Genomic DNA, 18187 nt, shown 5'->3' on the forward strand with positions numbered 1-18187 from the left:
TCTTCCAAGTGGATCAGAGCGACATATAATTCCATATACCAAAGGACCCCACCAGCTTTCCAGCCAAGTAGGACATCTATGCTTACAAGGTTGGCCTGGGGCTCTTTAGTGGGCTATTAGACTTTTTACTGTGTTGAAGAAACAGCTGTGAATAACGCACAAGAAACACATATAATGATGCCTTGTGTCCTACATTCGTGTTTCCAGGGCTGGTGTCCCACTGAGGGCAGGGTTAGTGTTTTCCCCTGGAAATATTGCTGTCTGTAGGCTTTAGTCACACACATTTAGGGAAGGTTTAGTTGCATGGAGCTTCCCCCTTTGTATCTAACATATGAACAATAGCGACAGGATCTGTGTTTTGATTTCTTGTTAAGCAAAGTAAGCAGGTGAAGTGCTCAGAAAAGAAACTGATACACTTTTCTTGCCTTGCTTGCGGAGCGTCACATGTATGTTAGATCTATTACTGATTAAAACTCTTGTTAAACCGGGGATCAAAAAGAAAGCTCGACACCTCATTTAGCTCTTTTCATGACTGGATTAGCCTAAATAGAACAACTTGTCTATATGGCAACAGCGCAGGCACTTAATTTAAAAAATATTTTCCTATCTAGGGAGAGAAAATGTGAGTATATAAATAAGGAGGAAGAAAATGTTTTATTTGATTACAGTTATGAAAATTGAAAAATTATTGGGTGAAATCTTGACCCCACCAAAGTCAATAAAAGTTTTTCAATGGTTTTCAGTGAAACTTAATGTATTTTCTATTGATATTTAAGGGAAAAAAACCAAAACACAACAACTTTTGCAGGTTGTATTGTTAATTATTTAAAATGGAATATCTGGTTGCACATTTATTAACTAATACTGTCTTAACAGAAGCCTTCCTAAGCATATATTAATCTCTGTGGTTTACTAAAAGCTTTCAATATGTTTGAGTTGCTTTTAACTTAATAGGCAGCTTAGAAGACATGTAGTTAATATGCTAAGCAAAATGGAATGTTTGTTTTCCTCTCAATGCCGTTATTTGTGTCTTCATTTTTCCACATTGCAAGTGTTCAGCACTTTTGCAGCTTAAACGCACAAGCCGGGAGGGAAGAGTTTGCAGCCAATACTGGAATATAAGCCTGGATCCTTCTGGCTTTCGGTCTGATTCCCTCCTGCTTCCCCTCTGTGTTGCTGAGTACGGGCAAAGGAAGAGCCCATCTCCAGGTTGCTGAGCCTGGGCTGTCTTGCAGACTCAAACAGACATTAACATGACAACAAGGAAGCAAGGTAGGCTCGGACCCTTGGGATTATAGCCTGACTAGGGGCTGAGAGTGTGGAGGAAATGTCTACAAAGGCTACAAAAAAGGGAATAGAGTCTCAAGGCTACAGTGAAGCTGGGAAGCTGCAATAGTCCTGGATCACAGGATTTGGGTCTGGCAAGCTGATTATTCAGCTCTGCAACACTCAGAGCCCAACCATGAACATCATATGAACTTTGATGTTTTTAATGTTGTCCATGGCTGGGCTGTAGTTGGCAGGACTGACCCTTTTATGCTCTCACAGGTCTTTTTTTCTGACAGTTTTATGGACATAAATAGATAAAAATCTTCATCTTAGGAAAAGCATATATTTAGGAATTTTAAGATACTAATTTTGTGTTGCCCTAGAGCATTTTCTGCAAATGTTAGCATGCACATACTATTTCTGGTGATTAAAGCAGAGTATTTTGACTTTAAAGTGGCATCTTCTGAATAAATGTGTCTTCAAATGATTTATGCATGCCATTAGGGTTTAGTGCTGGTAGTTGTCCTGGAAAGCCTGATCTGGTCTTTCAAGAGTTGCCTTAGCTTTATCAGTCCATTTACATGTGGTCATATTTCAACCTCCAGGAGCTTTAAAATGTTTACTACACAGAACACAAATTTAAGCCTGTGTTTGTTTTTATTGGTGGAACCTCTTTCCTTTCTTCAACATTCTCAAATGTTCCCTGGTTTAAGTAGAGTTATCTAAGGTAATCCACTCTTGCCCTTACCAGGGATATTCCACTTTGTTCATAAGCACATAACATAACTCTAGTCCCCAGTGATTTCATTGTGAAATTAAAACCCAGACACTCATCCAGATGTCTTAGAAGATAAGGGCAGGCCTAATCCGTATGTCACAGAGGACTTGAGGAGCAGGAATTCACCTATACATCATCACGTTGTTATTAGCCTGGACCATGGCAAGCCCAACACAAACATTTTCCACAGGGCTTGCATTCAGGCTTGGCAGTGTTAAGAAAATACCCTCCAGCAATGTGTTATTTTAGGCTGAAACAAAAGTAGACATGAATGGCAAGAGGAACAGAGAAGTATTGTTTTTATTTTCAATGTGAACCCATAACTTGTGTTAAATGAAAATCTAACCAACTAAGATGTAAATACCGTCGTGTTCAAATGAGCTATCGAATATCAACACATTTATTTTGTGATGGAGCATTGATGCTTGTCTTAGGCACTGTGGGAAGGGCAATTTAGATAGTAGAAGCCAAAAGCTTTATCTGATTAAAACTGATATGATGATTGATTTTGACAGAGAGAAATCACTTCCATTGCAAAAAAAATAAGGCAACAAAAAATTGTGCATTTGTCATTAATATGAATGGTGGCACTAAAATTAGAAACAAAACGCAGGCCTGTGAGAGAGGCAGCACTTTACCTCTGTTTTTCACAGTTCTTCCACAGAAGTCACCCCCAAAACTGCCATAATTATTTTATGAAATCCATGGAAAACTCCTAAGGTGAGGACGAGAACCCACCTCCCCAGGAGGTGACCCAGCCTGCACAGCCTCCTATTTCTGTCTGTTCCTGCCCTCACTTGCTGCTTCTCCATCTTGCCCTGGGAGCACTCCCAAAAATGTGTAGAGGGATGCTACTGGATAACAACAGGGCTGAGTTTGTGATTAAAGCATTAAACTGGGAGTTAGCTGGTTTGGATTCAGCTCTTGCCTGTGCCACAGATGTTCTGCATAGCTAGACATGGCATGCTCTGTTTTTGACAAAATTCATCCCTGTGCTGAGAGCCAGCTAGAGGCTTGGATGCCGCCTGATGCTGGGAGAAAAACCAGGCTTACTCACACTGGCTGAGCATTATACAAGTATATTTAGAAAACTCTAATGGCATGTGGTGTCCTTCAGCAAAGGGCTGAACTTCTTGTTTATATCCAGTGCCTCAGTGCTCCCTCCCACCAAACGGGAAAACTGCAAGGTTTTTCACATTCAGATTTGTGAAATGCTGCTGTAATGTGAGGGACACTTAAGTGCATGTCTGTTAGAAGGAAAGCCTACAGCTCTCAAATGAGCTGTCCAGATTTTATGCACCACAAGCGTGAAGAAGTGCCCTGGAAAAATCTTCAGAAACAAAGAAAAAGCTGTATTAACAAATTCTGAGGGTTGGTTTTGTGTTGTTTTGTTTTTTCTTTTTTTTACCAATTTTTTTTTTCTTTTTTCAAATGACTATCAACAGTAAATTCATGCAAATGTATTTATGAAAATCAAGACTAGAAGAAAAGGATCCAGGCAGGACAGAGAAACACTTTCTAAAATGGAATGTGTCTTTGATTTTTTTGTTTTGGGAAGTGATCCAGGTTACCCTAACAGAAAGCAGAGACACTTTGCGGCTGGGGTCTCTTTGTGCACAATGAAATGGCAAAGCAGTTCAAGACCAGTTCATCTGTGTGAAAATATGACCCTGTATGAGTCTGGAGGTCAATGAAACCACTGTTGATCTGCTAAGGGCATGCTGGTCACTGCTTTAGGGTCACTTTGATTTATGTGCTTGGATTTTCCACTTTCTGAAGAATAAAATATGGGTAACTGTCTCTTAGCTAACTCTCATTTGTTGCTGACAGTATGCATTTTTTTTCAGAAATATGCATTGCATGAAAAAGTCTGATAAATTTAATGTAAGGATAAAGTGACACCCTTATGAAAGATGAATCTACTCACAGAGATAATTTTTTTCTAATTATCACTGTGAGTAGATTCTTCTTTCATAAAGGTGAAAACCATAGCTTTTGATTTCTTTTTTTTGTTTGTTTCTTTTAAGCAATACACAAGCTTCCCACCTCTCTCTGATATTGAAATATCTCTTTATTTTGGTTCAAGCGTTTAACAGTTTTTACAGATTTACTTTTAAGATGCTCTTTTGAAGGATGGAATTGATGGTAACATCATTTAATGGATGGGATAGTTGAGACAGAGGCAGAATCAGCTAAAATAAATCTGCAGCAAACCAGAAAGTTAATAATTATTTACTTCCCTAACTCCTCCCATCCACCTTCAAAAGTAAAATGACTGGAAGCTTTAAATGTGCTTTCTTAGTACAAAAATTGTAACTGCTTCCCTGCTGAGGTGTCTTGGAAGTGTTGCCACAGGTGGTCACCACTCCACAGAGAATTTAACCTTCAATACCTCTTGAAGTCTGACAGGGACTTCCATGCCTTCATGATGACTCTGGGCACCAGGGCTGGAATGATTTCTTGCTCATTTCACTGGCAGAAATTGGTACCAAATAACTTCCCACTATACAACTCAGCATGGTGAGAGAGGTGGAGATCCAGGGCTCTGCTGTAGGAATCAGGAGGCACTGCACACCCTGCCTCTGACATGAGGGACAAAATGTCATCTCAGCTGACATAAAAAATTTTTTCCCTTGATTACTTTGCATCATTAATTTCAGTGCAATTAACACAGGGGGCACCTGAGTCAATTTATCCGGATTTTTTTATTCTGCTTTTCTGTCAGACCTTCAACAGTTTTGGCTTCAGTGTCACTTGTTCCACTGGTGTAAACAGTCTTCCCTCTACTATTTGCTATTCTAAGTACTTCTATCAACTGCTATTCTAGTACTTCTATCAAATTCCTTAATTTGTCCTATAAGACTCTTTAACCTCTTGAAACTTAAAAAATAAAAACTATTAAAGAAAGTTGCTGCCACCTGCTTTGCATGTGACTGCTGAGAGCTAGCAGTTAGGACCAGACACTCATGAGGCCATGTAGCTTGGAGCTACTCACACAGTGCATCAGAAAGTCCATTTTTATTAATGATGATGAAATTTTGCCTTGTTTTTTTGTCTGTCTCTGTGATTAAGTACATTTAAAATATACTTGTGCTTTGACTTGTGTTTCATCTCATGGGAGTCAATTCCACTAAATTTGTGGCTACAAGGGAAAATTTGTGTAATTTATGGAGGGAAGAACAGGGGTAAATACTGTAGAAGTGTAACATTTTTTTTGTTATTAATACCTTATTTCAGACAAACTATTTAGTCGGGGTTGTATCTGCATAAGTGTTCAGAAAGCATGAGGAGTGATTGAGAAATGTGAAAAGTCACTCTGTTCAGATACATGCACAATTTCACTGAATCTTCCATTATTCAACTTACAGATCAGCTTAGTAACAAAATTTGAATATGAGTAAAGAAACAACACATTTATGACTGTGCTCTAACTTCACCATTGTATTTCTTGTACCATTTGTTAGGGAGTTGTACAAAACCCCAAAATGCTGTGTTTTGTATGGTCTATGAACAAAACATGGGGCTGGAGAAGCCACATTTATGAAATGTTCAACTTGCCTCTCACTACTTGTTCCTTGGAATAACTGCTTCACAAGCTTTCTCCTTCAAGACATCCTAAAGGCTGTTTAATACTCTCTTAGTTGTCATTTCTGTCAGCACTCAGCACTGTGAAGAGTAGCTGAACTAAACCATATTAGCAGGTCTTTACAATTATTTGTAAATGTTGGGATACTCAGAAGATTATTGCACTGGTACATTGCCTTTGGTGCCTGAGGGGAGCACAAATTATATCTTATCTGCAGGAATAGCACTGAGGAGCCGTCTTATGAGATGCTGTGGTGCTCAACCCACTTCCAATCCCATCACTGGGATTGTCAGGGTACAATTTATATCAGTGAGCAGAATGGACAGAGCCTCTAACGTTAGAATTTCGCATGAATCTAATGCATGGGAAATGGATTTTTTTTCTTGAGTGGATAAAAATATCTTCTCATCTGAAACCTTAAACTGATGACATTTCAGAATTCCATTTGGAGAGATGGAAAAATAGATGATCGGTGTTTTTTAAAACTCTTTCTGATAGCTGGTGCTCCTTGCCTATACAGTTTGTTGAAGTACTACTGACACAAAGCATTTCAAACTTTTGACTATATATCTGACTCCAGAAAGGTTTGTTTATAATTGTCTGTATTTAAGGAAAACTGCTGTTTTCTGAAACTTACTAGTTCAGGGTGGTCAGGACTGGAACCTGGAAGTTAGGCTTCTAAAATTCAAAGAAGTGGTTCAGTTTTCAAAAGCACTGAGCAGCCTCTGAGTGCCATGGAAAGTGTCTAGGATTTAAAACTCTGGGAAAAGGTCAGGCTGGTTGTTTTGCAGCCTAAATTTAAGCTCCTATGTACTAAAGATGCCAAGGAAGAAATATCCCAAATCTTTGAAAAGAGACATACTTTTAACCGCTACTGAATTGAAAGAAAAGCTTATTTTCAGTATGATAGGAGCATATTTATAATTGTGGTCGTGCCATCTTGTAATTTACAACTTAAAAGGATGTCAGTTGTTGCATAATTCTACTGACCAGTGAGCCATTTGCCCTGGCTGCTAAAGTAGACATTAAAATTGGTTTTATTTGTTATAGTTATATATTTATATATTTTATTTATTTATTTATTTATTTATTTATTGTCTATCTGCTACTGGGAGCTTCTGAGTGACCTGTTGGTGTACCTTACGGATCTGGGGAAGGGAGAGAATGACTGTTGTTACTCTCAGCTCTTCTGTGCCAGGGTATTGCAAGGAGAGGCTGTGGGGAGCTTCCACCTGACCATAACATAAGAAATCTCACGTGGAGACTGAAAATTTAGGACATTATCTCACCAAAGAGCCTCACTGATACAGGTTTCACTCAAGACTGCAGGTTCTAACTTGTTCTAAGGGGAGCATGAAGGACTTGCTACCCATAATGGGAGTGAAATCCTGCCTGGCTCCTGCTGGGGTTGTGCTGTGGCGTTTGGTGAAGGCAGATTTCATCACTGGATGGTGTATCCTGACATGGGCGTGGGAGAGAGTGAGCTGAGCTGGAGCATGGAAGCCATGAGCAGGGCAGCAACCTGGAGGCTGTCATGTGTTGTAGAGAGAAGGTGCACCTGGGAGGGAGTGGAGACAGGGAAAATCATTTCTTTGTGCAAATGCTGCCTAAAAAAGAGAACCCTTGCGTGACAAAAGGGTTTTATTGTGTGAGCTTCAATTTTCTGTCTATATTTGCTTGTGTTTGGGTTTGCTTATTTATACTTTATCACATATGAGGATGATGATTTGTTCTCAGTTAGGGTAACAACTGTTACAATACAGAATCAGAGTGTAATTTGCAATGGAAGTGACCTCAGCAGAACTGCTCCTTTTGGACTGCTCAGAGGTTGATGCAGTGGGGCCATAGAAAAGTGGTGACTTCACTTTTAGGACCATCATCCTCAGAAAGAGTGTATGACGTTCGTTTTTCTCTTCTTTTTCATTAAATTGTTAGTAAAGTCATTGAGATAGCAGCATAAAATTATGTTAAAGGCAGGTCCACAGGCACTGATGTGTATTTCCAAAATCACACCAGTACAGGTTAACTTTCCATTCTCATGTCTTATGCTCTGGTTTCCCAGTGCTGGCTCCTGTGTGATGTTAGAACAGCTGCAGTAAGAGACCACTGAACCTTTTTTTTTTTGCAAGAAATAGAATAACACTGGCATCTCAACTGACTTTTCCTCTCTCAACAAAACAGGTCTGCTCTTTCAAGAAGTTTGGGTAAACTGCTACAGACCAATAATAGCTGTTGTGATTTTGTAACTGGGGAAAGTTTCACTCATTGCAGCACTGTGACCTCAGTGAAATCAATGGTGTTGGATTAGGGTAGAAAAAGTTTGTTGCAATGATTTTAAAATGCCCAACACATGTCTATGTGAAGGCTGGGGACTGACCATGCTAGTTTTCTGAAACAAGTTTTTGTTGTTTCCTGGTTCTCTTCAGGAGAGAAACTAATAAACAGCACAGATTTCCTGAAATTTATTCAAAGGAAATATATAGACTGTTTGCATTAAAAAAAAATTGCATTTTTTTTTAATTGAAAGGCAGAGAGACCAAGGATGCTAATTCTAATGTTCTGTCTGCTCTGCAGATTTTATTGCACAATTTAAAGGTATGTTTCTTCTGTCTTTGTGGTGCTGGTTGCATTGGTAAAGAAGCAACATGGAATTCACCTCAGGTGAAGTTATAAATGGGGCATGCTTATGCAGAAATGCCCTCCTTCCAAGCAGAGTGTACTTGCCTGGTCTATATCTACCCAGAAGAAACTTGCCCAAATTTTGTGAACCAGAAGCAGATGTGTCACCCCAAGGCCAGGACTGAAGAGCAGCAACCATCCCATGACTGTGTGATTTTGCACGGGATGGCCCCAGACTGGCACTTGATCCCGTTGGATCATTTCTTGCCAGGTCCACAGGGCCTTTCCAGCCATGGTAGAATGGCTCTCATGTCCTGTTTAATTTTTGTCTCAGAATTGTTCAATTTGCCCATTCAAGCTTTCTATGTTTGATGTTTTCTATAAACTCCCCAGCTCCCAGAGTCATATGAGAAGCTTAGATATCACAAAAAGTTTTCAGCCTTCGTAGGGATAGAAAAAAGTTTCTGAGTGTGAATTTCAAATGCAGACTTCACAAACAAATACAGTGAACATTTACATTCATTGAGCCTAAACATCTCCTGGTTTTCTGGGGCATCATTTCTGACTTCTGACTACTGCAAGTTTGCAGCGCTGCTGCTGACTGTGCATTCAGGCTGCATTTATGTTGCTTGGTTTGATACATTCCTGGGAGACTTATTTCTACTCTATGCATTTAGCTACAGCCTGGGCAAAGCAAGAGAATCCATTTTTCATTTTATGATTTTTCTTTCCCATTACTTTAGCTTCTACCTTTTAGGGTACTAATTTGGCTACTATTCTGGAAAATACATTCACTGCTGAGTATAATTATTGGTGATAAATTGTACAAATCACTCTGAATAAGTGTGTACAAATTGACACTGTATGAACTGGAGGGATGTTTTGACAGTAGCACGTAAAGAATTGCAAAAAACATTAGAACATGCAATAATTTTGGATCTGCATGCATTTTGTGAATGTTTACACTACACATACCTTTTTTTAAAATTTTCTTCTAGTGTCACACATATGTTGCCTCCTCTTGAAAACAGAGGAGGAATTTAAAGATTTCTGTGAATTTAAAAAAAAAAAAGTTTTTATTTCTATTGTAAAAGACCTTGGTTAGTGCTGTTATGGAAAGTAACTGGTGAATGAGGTTTACATCTGAAGGCCAATGATGTGAAATACTACTAGATGCTTGTCAGTTTTGTCAGAGGACACAATTTTACTGACTTCTAGTTAAATTTTTAATTTCTGATTAATAGGCAGATGTTTACTGGTTTCTGGATCATGGCCAAAAAATCTGAAATCTTGTAAATTCTATTTTACAAGCTTTCTAAAAGAGAAAAGACAAGAACTCTTTTCTCCAACCAGGTAAATGTGTGACTATAATACCAGTAGAAGGGTCCTTGAAGTGTTTTCCTTCCCATGCACAGAAGTCACTTAAGTATAAGGCACCAAAGAGCCACACCTGAGAGATTCAAGACAATTTTTTTGTTTGTGCTTTGCTGGAATTTTTTGTTTCAGAAGTGTTTGTCTAATAGTGCATGATTGAAGTGACCCTCTTAAATCTACCATTAAAACTTGAAATGACACAAGCCTGAATCATACAAGCAAAAGGGCATTACCTTGAATTTGTGTGCAAAACATGCAGAAAGTAGTTTCAATCACTAGATATGTTCCAAAATACTACAGGTGTGTTGTTGTAGACCACAGTCTGAACATGTCTCCCTTCTCTCCTACCTGACAGTAGACTCATATTGGAACAGGTCCAGTGCTTTAATGAATTACAAACCTGTAAAATATTTCTTTCCCTCTGCCTGTAGTAACTGCTCTTTAACCTGGCAGCAAGTCTGGGTACAAATAGGCACTTGGGGGCTGTTCATGGGGAAATATGCTGTGTGTGGAAACAGGGGCTGTGCCATGGAGCCAGTGACTGTACCCTGGCCACGTACTGGCCCGTGGTGCCAAAGGATGGGTAGAACCCGATGGTGGTGCTTGACGCCAAGCGCGTGTGCAGGAGCTTCTTGCCAGAGCAGGTGGGCAAGAATAACCTCAGCTGGGAGCAGGGGAGAGGGCTCAGGCAGGGTCAGGCAGGGAAAGACATTCCTGGCACTTCTCCTCCTGCACTGCACCGGGAGAGCAGTGCCAAACAACACATGGGCTGTTGGCATCTCCAATTACTTCTACTTGTGTGAGTCAGGAACCATTTCTCTGAAGCCGATGGCACCTCATTAACATTAAACTGATGTGAATAAAAGGTAACTGGGACATATATGTTTCCATACCTTTATACCACTGGGTCTTATTCTACTTTTGTTCACACCGGTTTGATATTGATACAACTCCTCTGGCTTTCATGACATGAATCTGCGTTTAACCTGGGTCAGCAAGATCTCAATCAGCTTCATTTACTTCAAAAATGTGCGCCTAGAGCTATTGGGAAAGGATGGGTCTGTAAGAGAAGAACAGAAGACGGGAGGTAAAAATAAGAAAGGGATCAAGAAACAGCTCAAGGATGGAACTTTACATTTCTTGTCTTTGTTTGCCTGCAGTTTGTTGCCTTTGTCAGTGAAAAATGAGTGAGATGAAAGAAGGGAATGTCTCTTGAGTTAGAGGTTGTCTTTGGGCTGGGTTAAGCCCTGCGGTAGAAGCATGTTAGTCCTCCCTCTTTTCCTCATTTCAGCTGTCCCGTGTGTTGGGAAAAAAAAAACCCTCTTCTTTTTTTTTTTTTTTTTCTTTCCCCAATACAAAATAGGAAAGAACTACAAGGAAACAGAGCAGAGTATTTTTTCCAGTTTGCCTTAGGGTTTCCTGGAATTTTTGCTACTGTACATTTATTTAAAGTAACCCTATCTGTTTAAATACATGCTGATCTTTGGTTGCTCTGAGATCAGAATCAGCCCCGAAGAATGCCTTTTGCTCGCAGTCATTTCTGTATTGTCAGTTCTTCCTCCGCACCCCCCGCCACGCTGACCTCCGGGGTATCAGGTGACAGCAGGATAAACTGCAACACATGTGGTCTGGGCAGGCAGCGAGCTATGATCCAAACCGATACAGAAACTGTGATCTGTTGTCAATCTCCTCAAGGATGACAAAACAATCTGTTTCAAAATGAAGGTAGATGTAAGATAAATTCTGTGCCTGCTATTATATTTTTCTTGGCATTAAAAAAGTGCTCTAACTGTTTTGTGGCTTTGTCACCACCAATTATGAACTAAAATAACATCATCTGCTGCAAAGTGCTGTGATCCAAAACTCCCATGTCTCTTTGCAGTGACATTGTGAATAAATAAAATCAGCTCCAATGATTCATTAATACATGTTTAATAAGGCTTTGCAAAGTTATGTCAGACACTTGGAGAGGATGTTTGGAACTAAAGGCTCAATCCCTCAGTGTCTAACCCAGACGAACTGCCTCCTTAATTTTGCTGAAACAATATGTGCAGTGAAGGGTTTGCTAGAGCTCTGGAAAGTTTTTTGTTGTGAGCGATATTTAAAAATTCTGTGCAATTGTCATCATTATGTACCCCAAATGAAAACAAGTCTTTTGTAGTCAAACTTAGGACATTATGCAATAAACTGAAATTTATTGTTTAATTCTCCAACCAAGCTATTGCATAGCAAATGGAATTAATTAAAATTTTTTGTTGACTGTCTCATTTTCCCAATAAACATATTTTTATTTGAGCAACGTGTGTATATGAAAATATTTCAAGAAAAAATAAATAATTCAAGTAGAGAAGCTTTGTTGTAAATTACATTGCAATTTTTTTTTCCTTAAATATAATTTATATCAGACTCATTTGTTAGAACTGGTAAGATGCTTATAGCTTTTAAAAAAGGTAAAGTCATTCAATTTTTTATTGTCTAGACTACATGTAAGCCACTGCTAATTAATACTGCTCTTTCTGGTGACTTTGGAGCAGGCAAAGCAGGCAAACTCAAACAAACCAATTATAAATGATTTTTCAATGTAAACTTTTAACAGTGTAGCCTAAGGGCTTGCTCAACATAAAAGTGCAATTTAGAAAACATAAGTTTTAACTAAGGTCAGGATATATCAGGCAATGATGGATGTACATGTAAAAACATCTGACTGTGGAATGACAACGTTTTCTTCAAGACTAAGCAAAATGTTGGTGGCAGTGATAAGCAGAATGACAAATAGCCTTGAATGAAGTGGCCAGAAGTTTTGGGTTTGGCATCTGGGTTGCTGGTTTGTGGGTTTTTTTGAGTGTGTGTTGGTTTGGTTTTCATCAGAGTTTTGCAAATCAGAGTTTCCTGGATGCTGCAAGCAGTAGAGTCTAAGTTTTAGGCATATATTCTACAGCAAGCCTATAAGAAAGTGTCAAACTTCTAAACACCGTCTGCCTTCTTGGGTCTCAGGTAGAAATTAACTCTCTTTTCTTCTGTTCCCAGCTGCTAGAGCAGAACCCCTTGGCTGTGGGAGTGTGCCACACATGCCCCTCTGCCTGCGTGGGATGCAGCACTCACTGCTGTCATGGACACAGCTCATCTGGCTCTGTTTTTCCAGCTACTGAATGGAAAACATCATGGTCCCACGATGCAAAGCACTGTTCCAGAATATCCCAACACCACAGGTTTAAGCTGGTTCACCATTTTGGAGGAGTAGGCCTGAGGGAAAGATCTCCATTTGAATAGGTGGTAGCTGACTGTTCCACACTGTCTGAAAGGCTCTTCATCCTAATTGTCTGTCTCCCAACAGCCTGAGTGAAGCTGGCACAGGCTCACATCATGTGCTGTATCTAATTTGGTAGAAGCAGTCACATGCCCATAGTGCGATCTGTATCAGATTTGTACAGCTGAGTCATCTGGTATCAATTCTGGTGGAGCGAAGGCTCCATAGCTGCAAACCCTCGCGTGTTCCTGCAGCTCCCGCTGCCGTCTTGTAATCACTTATCACAGTTCTGCTGTAGCCCTGGTCCCCTGTCCCTTCCCCAACTCACCCCACACCTCTTCTGTAGCTCAGGAATATCTTTCTGAGACACTTGTGTCACCTCGTCCAGGACTCAGCAGTCCAGTGAGTCACACAAGCTTTGTAAATGATCTCTGAACCTCCCACTCTTTGCTGCAGACAGCATAAGAAATCAGGGGTTATCAACATATCCTTCTCCTTCGGGAAGTCCATAGCTTAGCCTCCCTTCACACATGGTGTCTCCACAGCCTCTTGAAAAGAGGACAGAGAATATTGTTTCTTATAAAGCTATTTCCTTCTCTTTTCAGCTGAAAACTCTTGTCCTGGTCACCAACACACCACTCGCCATGTCTGTGCCTGGCTCCTTCGCTCACAGCGAGTAAGGAAAGGAAGCCAAAGGCATAACCATGGTTTCACAAAATGTGCATGGAACCCATAAATTGGAGATGGGTCACCAGATTATCAGCCAAGCTCTGACTGAGTTTGTCATTTTGTCCAAGCGAAAACTAATTTTGCCAATGAAGTAAAAGTCTAATTAATTTTATTTTCAGTAAAAGCACTGCCTTCTTCTATACCTATTAGAATTCCAGTCTTACTGACCAAATAGTGTATGTTCATAGCTATTGGTGAAACCTAATGGATGCTACTTGGAAAAACAAAAAATTACAGCTTAGTTGAATTAGAATCGTTTATAACATCTGCAATCATACTTGTTTGTTCCCTCTTCTTATGAGCAAAGTCATTCCACTGGTGCGGTCTCCCCTCTTTATTTCTTGTCATCTATAATTACGTTGAAAGGATTAATAATCATGCATTTTATCCAGCGTCTCGGCTTGATGACAGGGCATTGTTTAATGAGAGTACAATCAGTGTCCTGGCTCTCTGGGAGAGCCAAGGCACTGCTCGCAGTGGAAATCATTGAAAATAAACATGTGGAAGCTTAAGCGCTCTTTAATAACTCCTTTTGCTTATTTGGTTAGCAATTTTGATGATTTTGTCCGTTGTGCCTGGCTCTGCTGCTGCAGAGGCATGGTTATTTATGGTGCCAGAGGAGGTTATGATCTCCTTATATAAACTACGGGACTGAGGTAGAATATAGTAAGTTCTGAGTCACAGTAAGCACTTTAGTTCTTCAACTGTACTGCCATTAGATCGAGAATTGGCCGTTAGATTGTAATAGAATTAGGATACTGATTAGGATACTGATGTGCCAAGTACCCAGAAAAGCTATGGATTTGTTATAGAGGCACACTTTGTCCTGTCTGTAGTTTTTATTTCTACTTAGCTTATATTGGCTAATGGCAAGATGATGTTACAAAGTGGCACTGCCCATGTGTTGGAAGCAATTACTGGATCATTTCTTTCTCGGAGGTGCCATGGGTTGATGTTCAGAGCTTGGGGCCATATGTGCTTGATCTGAAAGAAAGGATTTAAAAAGGTCTCTGCTGGGTAAGATGCAGCCTGCTTGCAGCATTGCAGCTCTCAAGTGTTACAATTTTTGCAGCGCTCGCAAAGTCCTGGACTGCTTGCCCTGCCAGGGAACATGGACAATTTTCATAGGTCCTCTGAGAAGGGCTCAGTCTGAGCAGACAGCACTGGCTCAAAACTGACTTTTCCTGTTCTCTCCCTGACAGGAATCTGGAGAAGCCTGGCCTTGCAGTGTGTGATGGCTGCGGCATTTCCTGTGCCACAGCTCAGCTGGGTCAGGGCAGAGAGGGAGAGTGTAAACTCCCAGCGTGCAGCTCCTGGCTGGCAGCATCCTGTGCCTGCTGGAGGATCAACACAGGGGGCAGAGCTTTGTCATCAGTGAAGTCAAAGATGAGGATCGGTGGATGGGACAGAGGTTTGTCACCAGTGAAGTGAAACTTAACTCTAAAATAGGAGAGAGTATGAGAGTGCCTGTTGACAGGTACTCAGACAAATCCTCATAGATAACCAATCCTCAGGGGTGGTGGTCCAAGGCTGTTGAACACCAGAAGGTACCATAGAATTAGTGCTTCAATGCTCAGAGCCTCGTTGCATGACTGTGGCACAGCGACAGGCTGCTCTCAACTAATTTTTGGGGGACTTGTACTCCAGTCCTGACTCAGACAGTGAATGCACCACCTGGTGTCAACCTTTCATTGGGTGGCATCTTCTCCTGCAAATGCATTGTGAAGGACGATGCACAACCTTCCCCACACCTTATAATGAAGGAAGCAGTTTCCCCTCAGACCTTCTTCAGATATCCAGTACATCACCAGGCAGCCTGGAACACACTCTGTCCTCTTGCTTTATATGAGTGATTCAGATTTTTGCATAATATATTTAATTTGTAACTTATGTATGTGGCAATTTGGAAGACATTTGAGTAGGACATTTCCTTTTCTTGTTACTGCTAGTGCTTGAAATGATGAAAACTCATTCTTCCTCAAGGGGAGTACATGGGAAGGGTAGCCAAGAGCTCAGGCTGTGGTTGGTGGGACAGTGGGGGCCAGCAGTTTGTTCAACGAAAGTATATATTGATGTGGAACACAAGGGAGGGATTTTTTTTCCTCTTCTTCATCCACTTTATTTTTCAATGACAGAAGCTACCTATGAAAGACAAGGGTAGTATTTTTTGAACAGACTCCCTTTCTCCTTCAAAACCTTAATGTTACCAGTGGGCCAGTTTAGCTGGCTGTTTTAAATGATTCCACAGGGTCTGCTGAGGAGGGGAAGTGGGTTGAAATGAGTTCTGCTCCTACCCTCCCAGAGAAGCAAAGGGTTCCTACCCTCCTTACCTCCTTTGTTTTAAGGTAGGTTTTTATATAACATTATTTATAATTTGTCTAGCATAATATTTATTTATTATGCTATATATTTATGTTTATAGAATTAAATAAATTAATGTATCTGCCAAAATTATTGTATAATTTTATTATAGTCTCTATTATATTGCATATTATTTTGCATTTATAATTTTGATTTTGCTTTATTTCAGATGGATGGAAACTCAAAATGTGAAGAAATACCAAGAAACAAATATCTGTGCCACCCCACAGGAGTCATTAGTCCATCACTGACCTCACGCTCTTTTAACAAGACTTATTGACTCAAGAGTAGCCTAGAAGGGTTAGCTTAGGTTAGCTCTTCTTGCTTACACACACACACAGACACACTTGCACACCCCCACAGAAGCAAAAAGGTGCTTGAAATCCAGGAAGCCCAGGAACAACTGGAGGCTGCAGCCAAGACCCAACCATCCCCTACCCCAGTGCCATCCCTGTTGTGCAATGCTAGTTCATTACATCAGCATACTTTTAGCCTGTCAACACCAACCCACACCTCCTCAGCCCTGTTGTCCTGATGACCTCTTGTCTTCCCTCTACTTGGTCATCTGTGCTGGGCTTTTACCTTAACCCCACTTTCTCCTGCTCTGTGTCAGTGGTATTTGTGTAACATTTGCTCTGAGGTGCCTTGCAAGGAAATGCCCTGCAGAATGAATTCCCTATTGACCCTCTCATTAATAGTTCTCGCTGCCAAATGCTGTTTGCTTTTACTTTCAGAACTGTCTGCATCAATGGTGAGTTCCTCATTATTTACATAAAGTACTGTTCTCATCTTGCTGCCACAGACGGCAGCTCTGCTCTGGACTGGGTGAGAGGGAGTCCCTGCGATGACTTCATGGAGCAGTGCCATTTCTGGGAACAGCAGGATGTCCCATCAGAAGCATGCCCCTGCCCAAGGGGGAGTGCTGTGTGGCAAAGGAGTCATGGCAGAGCTTGTCAGCAGCACTATTGCTTATTTCCTGTAATCCACACGTGAGGGGCTAAAGTCTTGAGGACAAAATTAGTGCAAATTGATGTTACCAATATATTTGGTCCAGGAGGTCTAACAGGTTTTTCATCTTTGAGGAGATATATCTCTCTGGATGTTATGCAGAGGGGGGCACATGGGAGGGCACAATGACACTAGGCAAGACTGGGAGCAATGACCAGTGAAAGCAAATGCCAGAGAACAGTTGTCTCTGCAGGATGCATCTGTGGAGAGTTGGGAATTTCCCTCCTGGCTGCCCTGCCTGAGATGATAAGTTCTCCAGTACTTCACAGCAAAAAAAGTCCTGGGAAAAGCAGAACTATTTCTTGTGATAAAGGCTGGCTGCACATTTTGGGAAGATGAGCTTGTCAGGGATGCTGCTGCACTCAGGCTGAACCTGTGGGAAGTGTGCCTGTTCCTAATAAATGTTGTGTGTATTTATGTGGCAGTCATTGTGCTTTGCAAGGAGGGAGTCACAGAAATAATTAGTTAAGAGCGTGAGGTTTTTGGCACAGATTCCCTTTCTCAAGTAGCTGTGATGTTCACATATAAGAAAAATTGATTTGGCATCTAGACAGGATTTCAGCACGCTCATGGTTATGGAAATCAGCTATGGGCATGGAGGAAATCTGTATATTGATTCATAAACTGACTTGATGACTTGTTCATGCTTTAATATTTTCATGGGCTTTTACCCAAAATAAAATTGTCAGTAAGTACCACTTGACTGTGCTACAGCACCATCTAAAATGGTGGGAAGAATGCAGGGAAGAAAAGGGATTTCCTATTAGGCAGAAGACTTTACTTTCTGTGCTAATTAATTATTTCCTTATAGACAAGCATTTTTGTCATGGCCCTTTGCTATTGCATTAAAATGTGCACGTATATAAGACCCAGTGAAAAATGATTTCCTGTGATAGCCCCTGACTTTCATGGACACTTTTTATTTTGCAAGAGCTCAGGACATCCAGTCCTCCTACTCACACCACCATGTACCCACACTGCTGGAACTTCCATGGCTGCATGTGGGTAACAGGATGAGAATCCCTCTACCTTGGTATCATGTGCTGACTCTTTTTTTCTCCCAGGCTGCCACGGGGGTGTGTTTAGTCAGCACCAGCACTGACCCAAGACTGCCTCGCAGAGAACGCCCACTAATAGACTGACTCCTCATGAACATATTTCTCTGCAGGTTTAAGATCTTAATCCCTGGATAACACCTCCGCCTGCCTCCTGGTTT

General features: G+C 40.8%; 1 long non-coding RNA gene across 1 annotated transcript in view; it reads left to right on the forward strand.

Moving 5' to 3' along the window:
- Positions 1-12825, forward strand: part of LOC127479239 (uncharacterized) — a 61970-nt gene extending 49145 nt beyond the window's left edge. The window contains exon 3 of the long non-coding RNA XR_007907515.1: positions 12654-12825. This is a non-coding gene — a long non-coding RNA (uncharacterized LOC127479239). The remainder of the gene's footprint in view (positions 1-12653) is intronic.
- Positions 12826-18187: the final 5362 nt, after the last annotated feature.

The sequence above is a fragment of the Manacus candei genome, unplaced genomic scaffold, assembly GCF_025592945.1.
Source record: "Manacus candei isolate 608988 ecotype Guabito, Panama unplaced genomic scaffold, ASM2559294v1 h1tg000065l, whole genome shotgun sequence".
NCBI classification, from domain to species: Eukaryota; Metazoa; Chordata; class Aves; order Passeriformes; family Pipridae; genus Manacus; species Manacus candei.